At 42.0% G+C, this 8,723-nt stretch overlaps 1 long non-coding RNA gene across 1 annotated transcript; it reads right to left on the bottom strand.

The window, feature by feature from the left end:
* Window positions 1-6,257: 6,257 nt before the first annotated feature.
* Window positions 6,258-8,013, bottom strand: LOC138368124 (uncharacterized). Its single transcript, XR_011229492.1, has 3 exons — window positions 7,534-8,013; window positions 7,328-7,424; window positions 6,258-7,075 (listed from the first exon to the last, which is right to left on the bottom strand). It is a non-coding gene; the product is annotated as an uncharacterized lncRNA (long non-coding RNA).
* Window positions 8,014-8,723: the final 710 nt, after the last annotated feature.

Genomic DNA, 8,723 nt, shown 5'->3' on the forward strand with positions numbered 1-8,723 from the left:
TAAATCACTTCTTTTCTTCACCTTAAAAGTACGAAAATGAGTTTTGGAGAACTCCTATTCCAATTAAGCCCTGATGCTAAGAAAATAGTTAGAGGGATAGAAGCCCTAAACCAGAAAATAATAAATACAGAATATGCGGTCATATTCAATGAAACATGTTTGAAAGAAAACCTGCTGCCAGTATACACCAATATAAACCCACATGACCCAGCAGTCCGCAATACAGAGTTTACCTATAGGTATAGGCAAGAGCTCATTCGGCATCAACTAAACAAGAAGAAGGAAGCCCTCCAAACCTTTATAGAGCAGGCTGAGCATCTGTTAAACAAATGGACCCAGTACGACATCCCTATCCAACTCAAGCAAACCATCAACAGTGAACTATTTAACCTGAAACAACAACATAAAACTCTTGTAGAAACAAAGACACTCCGTAAGTTAACATCCCTAAACGGTGGACAGCTAACAATCCCTCGTCCTAAAGATGGCTACTTTAACCTGACTTCTTATGATCTTACCCAGGACCAACGAGACCTCTTAAATCTTGGTCTAAATTGTCAATTCCTATCTAAACCAAAGATGCATCAAAAACGCCTGGAAATCGAAATGCTTCTGGACGATATCCATAAGCTAGAAGACAACAAAAAAGTCATCACCACTGACACACTTCAAGCTGAACTACTTGCAGAAGCAGGGAAAAAACGAGGAACATATTCATCTACAATCTTAACCCCACGACTCAAAGAAGCAGCGAAACAACTAAAAAATCTGAAAGACGTAACAATAAGAAAAGCCGACAAAACAGCAGCATATGTATTGATTCCTACCCATGAATACATGAACAAAATTAGCGACATCCTAAGTGACGACTCCAAATTTCAACGAATCACGAGGAACCCCGTAGAAGACCTTAAGCGGAAAGTAAACAAAACAATTACAGCAATCAACGCAAAGAAAGGTAGTGTGCATTTCAATAAACTTCAAGGCGACTATGGCTTAGGATATGCCTACGGCAATGTTAAGACGCATAAACCAGGTAACCCACTACGCCCTATAATCAGCCAAATACCAACCCCAACTTATCACCTGGCAAAGAAACTCAATGAACTCCTAACTCCATACACTCCAAGTAAGTTTAGTCTACAATCATCAGCAGATTTCCTAGAATTGATCAAATCTACCCAGCCCGATGGAATCATCGCTTCCCTGGACGTTGAATCCCTTTTTACCAACGTCCCAGTCGACACAACCATAGGAATGATACTGGACAGAGTATACAGAGACGAGAGCACCCCCAAATTAGACATACCTGAGCCACACTTGAAAAGTCTTCTCGAAGCATGTACAAAGGAAGCCCCTTTCATCAGTCCACAAGGAGACATGTATTTACAAATAGACGGAGTAGCAATGGGCTCCCCCTTAGGAGTTTTATTTGCTAATTTTTATATGGGAACCATCGAAGATAGGGTCATCAGTAGCAGACAAAAACCAACTGTATACTGCCGTTATGTAGATGACATATTCGTAATAGTAAAAGACTCAGATGAACTAATTGACCTAAAAAGACACCTAGAGAGAGAGTCAGTACTCCGATTTACACATGAAAATAGTGAAAATAACAGTCTGCCATTCTTGGATGTACTAATAACAAAAACAGGAACCTCTTTAAGCACCAACGTATATACCAAGCCCACCAACATAGGATTATGCCTGAACGGTAGAAGTGAGTGCCCCCAAAGATACAAAGCCAGTGTTCTCAATGCTTATATTCGTCGAGCGCTTACCCACTGCTCTGAATGGAGCAACGTGAGTAGAGAGTTTGAAAGAGTAACTCAGGTATTGGTGAACAACGGATATAGCAACGCGGAAATAAACGCTGCTATAAGAAGACACTTGGACCGTTGGTATAATTCAGAACCTAGAACAGAAACCACAACACCCCCAATAAAATTATATTACAAATCAACCATGCACAGTGAACATATAAAAGAGGAAAGAATAATGAAAGAAATAATCCGTAAAGGAGTAAAAGCACTACTCCTAACCAAAACATAAACCTGATAATATTCTACAAAACCAAGAAGACTTCCGAACTCCTTATCAAAAACAGCCCGAAGCCGACGGAGAACCCTCTACAGCAGTCAAGCGTTGTATACATGTACACTTGCCCCCACGAAGGATGTAACCTTCAATGTTATATAACATTGTTATATATTATATAATGTTATAACATTATGCAATGTTATATAATATATAACATAGGTATGACGTCGACCAAGCTGACGAGGCGTTTGACATGCCATCTTCAATCTGGTGCCCCTAGGAATCACATGAGACAAGCCCATGACATTACTCTAACAAGAGAAATGTTGAACAAGAATACTTGCATAATAGACAAAACCCAAGATTCAAGAAGATTACAAATTCTTGAGGCAATTCACATAAGAATAGAGCGACCTACCATGAAAACCCAAATCACGGAACTATTTACTCTACCCACCATGAGAGTAAGGACAAGACAAGAACATATCGATGCCAACACAGAAGACAATGTCCAACATAACAGGCCAATTACACTGGATTAATCTTTGTGTTTAGATAGGAGATGCCTCGTATGGGCCAATAAGCCTTCTGCAGCCCCTATGTTTATCCCTTATGTATCCCCCCATGTTTTCACCTTCATTGTATTATCACCTGACCTAATGCGGGTATAAAATCAACTAGTATTGTAAGGTCTGTTCACTTGAGAATGAACCATGGAGGTTCGAAACGTCGTGCAAATTATACAAATAAGTGTAATACACTCTATAGTAAATCACTTCTTTTCTTCACCTTAAAAGTACGAAAATGAGTTTTGGTGAACTCCTATTTCAATTAAGCCCTGATGCTAAGAAAATAGTTAGAGGGATAGAAGCCCTAAACCAGAAAATAATAAATACAGAATATATATATATATATATATATATATATATATATATATATATATATATATATATATATATATATATATAACTGAAAACTCACACCCCAGAAGTAACTCGAACCCATACTCCCAGGAGCAACGCAACTGGTATGTACAAGACGCCTTAATCCACTTGACCATCACGACCGGACAAAATGAGGTGATAGCCGAGGCTATTTGAACCACCCCAACGCCGGCACTCGGATAGTAATCTTGGGCATAGCATTTTACCAAATCACCTCATACTTTGGGGCACACGTGAGGAACACAAATGCGAACAAGCCTGAATGGTCCCCAGGACAATATGCAACTGAAAACTCACACCCCAGAAGTGACTCGAACCCATACTCCCAGGAGCAACGCAACTGGTATGTACAAGACGCCTTAATCCACTTGACCATCACGACCGGACAAAATGAGGTGATAGCCGAGGCTATTTGAACCACCCCACCGCCGGCACTCGGATAGTAATCTTGGGCATAGCATTTTACCAAATCACCTCATACTTTGGGGCACACGTGAGGAACACAAATGCGAACAAGCCTGAATGGTCCCCAGGACAATATGCAACTGAAAACTCACACCCCAGAAGTGACTCGAACCCATTCTCCCAGGAGCAACGCAACTGGTATGTACAGGACGCCTTAATCCACTTGACCATCACGACCGGACAAAATGAGGTGATAGCCGAGGCTATTTGAACCACCCCACCGCCGGCACTCGGATAGTAATCTTGGGCATAGCATTTTACCAAATCACCTCATACTTTGGGGCACACGTGAGGAACACAAATGCGAACAAGCCTGAATGGTCCCCAGGACAATATGCAACTGAAAACTCACACCCCAGAAGTGACTCGAACCCATACTCCCAGGAGCAACGCAACTGGTATGTACAAGACGCCTTAATCCACTTGACCATGACGACCGGACAAAATGAGGTGATAGCCGAGGCTATTTGAACCACCCCACCGCCGGCACTCGGATAGTAATCTTGGGCATAGCATTTTACCAAATCACCTCATACTTAGGGGCACACGTGAGGAACACAAATGCGAACAAGCCTGAATGGTCCCCAGGACAATATGCAACTGAAAACTCACACCCCAGAAGTGACTCGAACCCATACTCCCAGGAGCAACGCAACTGGTATGTACAAGACGCCTTAATCCACTTGACCATCACGACCGGACAAAATGAGGTGATAGCCGAGGCTATTTGAACCACCCCACCGCCGGCACTCGGATAGTAATCTTGGGCATAGCATTTTACCAAATCACCTCGTACTTTGGGGCACACGTGAGGAACACAAATGCGAACAAGCCTGAATGGTCCCCAGGACAATATGCAACTGAAAACTCACACCCCAGAAGTGACTCGAACCCATACTCCCAGGAGCAACACAACTGGTATGTACAAGACGCCTTAATCCACTTGACCATCACGACCGGACAAAATGAGGTGATAGCCGAGGCTATTTGAACCACCCCACCGCCGGCACTCGGATAGTAATCTTGGGCATAGCATTTTACCAAATCACCTCATACTTTGGGGCACACGTGAGGAACACAAAACTCTGGGGTGTGAGTTTTCAGTTGCATATTGTCCTGGGGACCATTCAGGCTTGTTCGCATTTGTGTTCCTCACGTGTGCCCCAAAGTATGAGGTGATTTGGTAAAATGCTATGCCCAAGATTACTATCCGAGTGCCGGCGGTGGGGTGGTTCAAATAGCCTCGGCTATCACCTCATTTTGTCCGGTTGTGATGGTCAAGTGGATTAAGGCGTCTTGTGCATACCAGTTGCGTTGCTCCTGGGAGTATGGGTTCGAGTCACTTCTGGGGTGTGAGTTTTCAGTTGCATATTGTCCTGGGGACCATTCAGGCTTGTTCGCATTTGTGTTCCTCACGTGTGCCCCAAAGTATGAGTTGATTTGGTAAAATGCTATGCCCAAGATTACTATCCGAGTGCCGGCAGTGGGGTGGTTCAAATAGCCTCGGCTATCACCTCATTTTGTCCGGTCGTGATGGTCAAGTGGATTAAGGCGTCTTGTACATACCAGTTGCGTTGCTCCTGGGAGTATGGGTTCGAGTCACTTCTGGGGTGTGAGTTTTCAGTTGCATATTGTCCTGGGGACCATTCAGGCTTGTTCGCATTTGTGTTCCTCACGTGTGCCCCAAAGTATGAGGTGATTTGGTAAAATGCTATGCCCAAGATTACTATCCGAGTGCCGGCGGTGGGGTGGTTCAAATAGCCTCGGCTATCACCTCATTTTGTCCGGTCGTGATGGTCAAGTGGATTAAGGCGTCTTGTACATACCAGTTGCGTTGCTCCTGGGAGTATGGGTTCGAGTCACTTCTGGGGTGTGAGTTTTCAGTTGCATATTGTCCTGGGGACCATTCAGGCTTGTTCGCATTTGTGTTCCTCACGTGTGCCCCAAAGTATGAGGTGATTTGGTAAAATGCTATGCCCAAGATTACTATCCGAGTGCCGGCGGTGGGGTGGTTCAAATAGCCTCGGCTATCACCTCATTTTGTCCGGTCGTGATGGTCAAGTGGATTAAGGCGTCTTGTACATACCAGTTGCGTTGCTCCTGGGAGTATGGGTTCGAGTCACTTCTGGGGTGTGAGTTTTCAGTTGCATATTGTCCTGGGGACCATTCAGGCTTGTTCGCATTTGTGTTCCTCACGTGTGCCTCAAAGTATGAGGTGATTTGGTAAAATGCTATGCCCAAGATTACTATCCGAGTGCCGGCGGTGGGGTGGTTCAAATAGCCTCAGCTATCACCTCATTTTGTCCGGTCGTGATGGTCAAGTGGATTAAGGCGTCTTGTACATACCAGTTGCGTTGCTCCTGGGAGTATGGGTTCGAGTCACTTCTGGGGTGTGAGTTTTCAGTTGCATATTGTCCTGGGAACCATTCAGGCTTGTTCGCATATATATATTTATATATATATATATATATATATATATATATATATATATATATATATATATATATATATATATATATATATATATATATATATATATATATATATATATATATATATATATATATATATATTGGTGTATACTCGCAGCAGGTTTTCTTTCAAACATGTCTCATTGAATATGACCACATATTCTGTATTTACTATTTTCTGATTTAGGGCTTCTATCCCTCTAACTATTTTCTTAGCATCGGGCTTAGCTGAAATAGGAGTTCTCCAAAACTCATTTTCGTAATTTGAAGGTAAAGAAAAGAAGTGAATTACTATAGAATGTATTACACATATTTATACAATTTGCACGTTGGATTCTGTGGATTCTCACTGAATGCTTTAAATCTTTTCCTCTCCTACCACCCCTATTAATTTTTTTTAATATTTTTTTATTTGATTTTATTGCAATGCTACAGTTTACAGAAAACACACACTTATATAACAATATAACAATCAGTGTTCGAAGACCTCGTCCAGCTCTTCGGAGGTCGGGTGCGTACCCAGGATACAGCATGCATTTCCCCTCTGAACAGCGACATTCAGGCACTGGAACATGTAATTCGCCGCTCTTGGGTCTCTAGTTTTCCCAATGAGTTCCTCGCCCACCTCCTTCAGGAACTTAAGTGCACATTTACCCCAGGCGCCCAGAGTCTCAGAGCCTATCGGCACAGACCTGTAACAACGTTCTAGTTCTAGGTCATCGTTTATGGAGTGGTGCTAACTCTGCTGTTTGTAGTATGTCAGGGATAACGCCAGTATCTAGGCTTTGTCTCCACAGAATGTGAAGGGCCTGCGATAGTGTTTTTTTACAGTTCTTGATGAATATAGAGTTCCAAGAATCCGGGCCTGGTGCAGAGTGCATTGGCATACTGTTTATGGCTACTTCAAAATACAGTGGGGATAAGGTGACGTCTGATATATGATTTGATGTAGGGTAGTTAGTGCTTTACCCTGAGAAACATGCATAGCTTGAGAAACTTTTGGAGATGTGAGCATCATAAATTTTGTTATGGATTATTAAATGGATTATTAAATTTGAATGGATTATTAAAAGTTGTTCTAGTGCAATCAAAATTTATTGACGTTTTATATGTAAAACGGGCTGCAACTGGTCCACGTTTCAGCATCGCAGCCTAAATAGAGAGGGAGAAAAAAACTTATTTTAGACAATTTTTCAACACTTCAAAAAACTTGAAAAATCACATGTGTCAACCGAAATCATTTCTATGACACTCAGCTATGACATTACTATATAATAAAGGTTTTTAGAGGCATAAACTCCACGTATAATGTGCAAGTTTCATGTAAATTGAATAATAAATGAAAAAGTTATAAGACCATGTAGTTGCTAATTACTTATCAATAGAATATAAAGGTTCAGCCACCTGTGGCTGAGGTTGATTTCGACCAATTTCATTCAAAATTGTCACCCTTGTAGATAGACATGCCTTCAGTAAGGTGTGCAAGTTCCATGAAGATCGCCTGATAACAAAAGAGAAAATTATTAAAAAAAAATAACAAATGGCCAGCAGTGTTATATTTACAATTATTTATGACGTAATGTCAAAATATAACACTAAAACATACTAACCTAATATAATTGGTCTGAAATATGGGTCCTCAAGGCGGCGCTACAATGGCACTAGTAGGCACCTGCCCCATAGCCGGGGTTAGATTCCTCAGGGACCTTTCTTGGCTTGGTGGTACATCTCGTTGAATTCTGCATCTTCTTGTCCTTCATGCAAGATCTGGAGTGGTAGCTGCAAGATCTGGAGCGCCAGGTGGTGTGGCTGTGTGGGAGTGTGAGGTGGTGAGGCGGGCTGGTGTGTGTTGTAGGGTAGCAGGCGGCGACACGCTCCTCTCAGTGAGGCCACCTCTATCATCGCTCGACAGAATGCGGTTTTGCTTCAAAGCGGCTCTCCGCTCCTTCTTTACACGGTTAGCGTGTATATCTTTTGCTTTTAGAGCTTTCGCCTTCTTCGACAAGAACACCATTGTGCAGTAGATACTACAAAATGCGATTTACAGGAAGATTTGTGAGAGCGCGTCGACGCTAGAACCACCAGCACAGGGACACAGTGTGTGACTGACTCAGCTAGTCAGCTCAACCTCCCTCCTATCACACGAGACTGTTTCTCCATTGAGTGAGTTTATAATTTGTATATGCATAAGAAGTTATTTTCCACTTTATTACGAAATATTAGACGTTTACAACGTATGACGCATCACCCTACGGCTACCCAAGCCGCGAGGACCGGATTTGGGACAATTGCGGCTGGAAAATTTACTCTAATTACGTTATTTTGCATCATAACATTAAACGGTTTGCACCACGGTGTTGCCAGAACCTTGTAGTATTTTTAGAAATTTTCATAAATATTTGATTTTGGTCGAATTTTCCATTTAAATGGCCCCTTATGTGAGTACGGTCAATTACAGATTGCAGGACATTTCTGTTCAGTTTTCATAAGAAAAATTTTTGTTTGAAATGTTTGTTTTAAAAATACTTAGCTGCATAGCTAATGCATAGTATCAACAATCGTCTTGGAGGTCTGAATATGAGAATCGCATTCTGTTCCTATTGAATTGTGGCGACTCTAACCAGTCTATGTTCATCCCGAACCGCAGACCATCATTATTGTTACTTTGGGTCAAGGTCATTCAAGTCAAGGACAGACACATTCTCTCTTGTAGTAATGATGTATATATTGTTATGATTCACCAGTTCATGCTAACATTCGTCCTCACCTACGGGAGAGTTACTCCACTATGAACACATCT

This window comes from Procambarus clarkii, chromosome 24, assembly GCF_040958095.1.
Source record: "Procambarus clarkii isolate CNS0578487 chromosome 24, FALCON_Pclarkii_2.0, whole genome shotgun sequence".
NCBI lineage: Eukaryota > Metazoa > Arthropoda > Malacostraca > Decapoda > Cambaridae > Procambarus > Procambarus clarkii.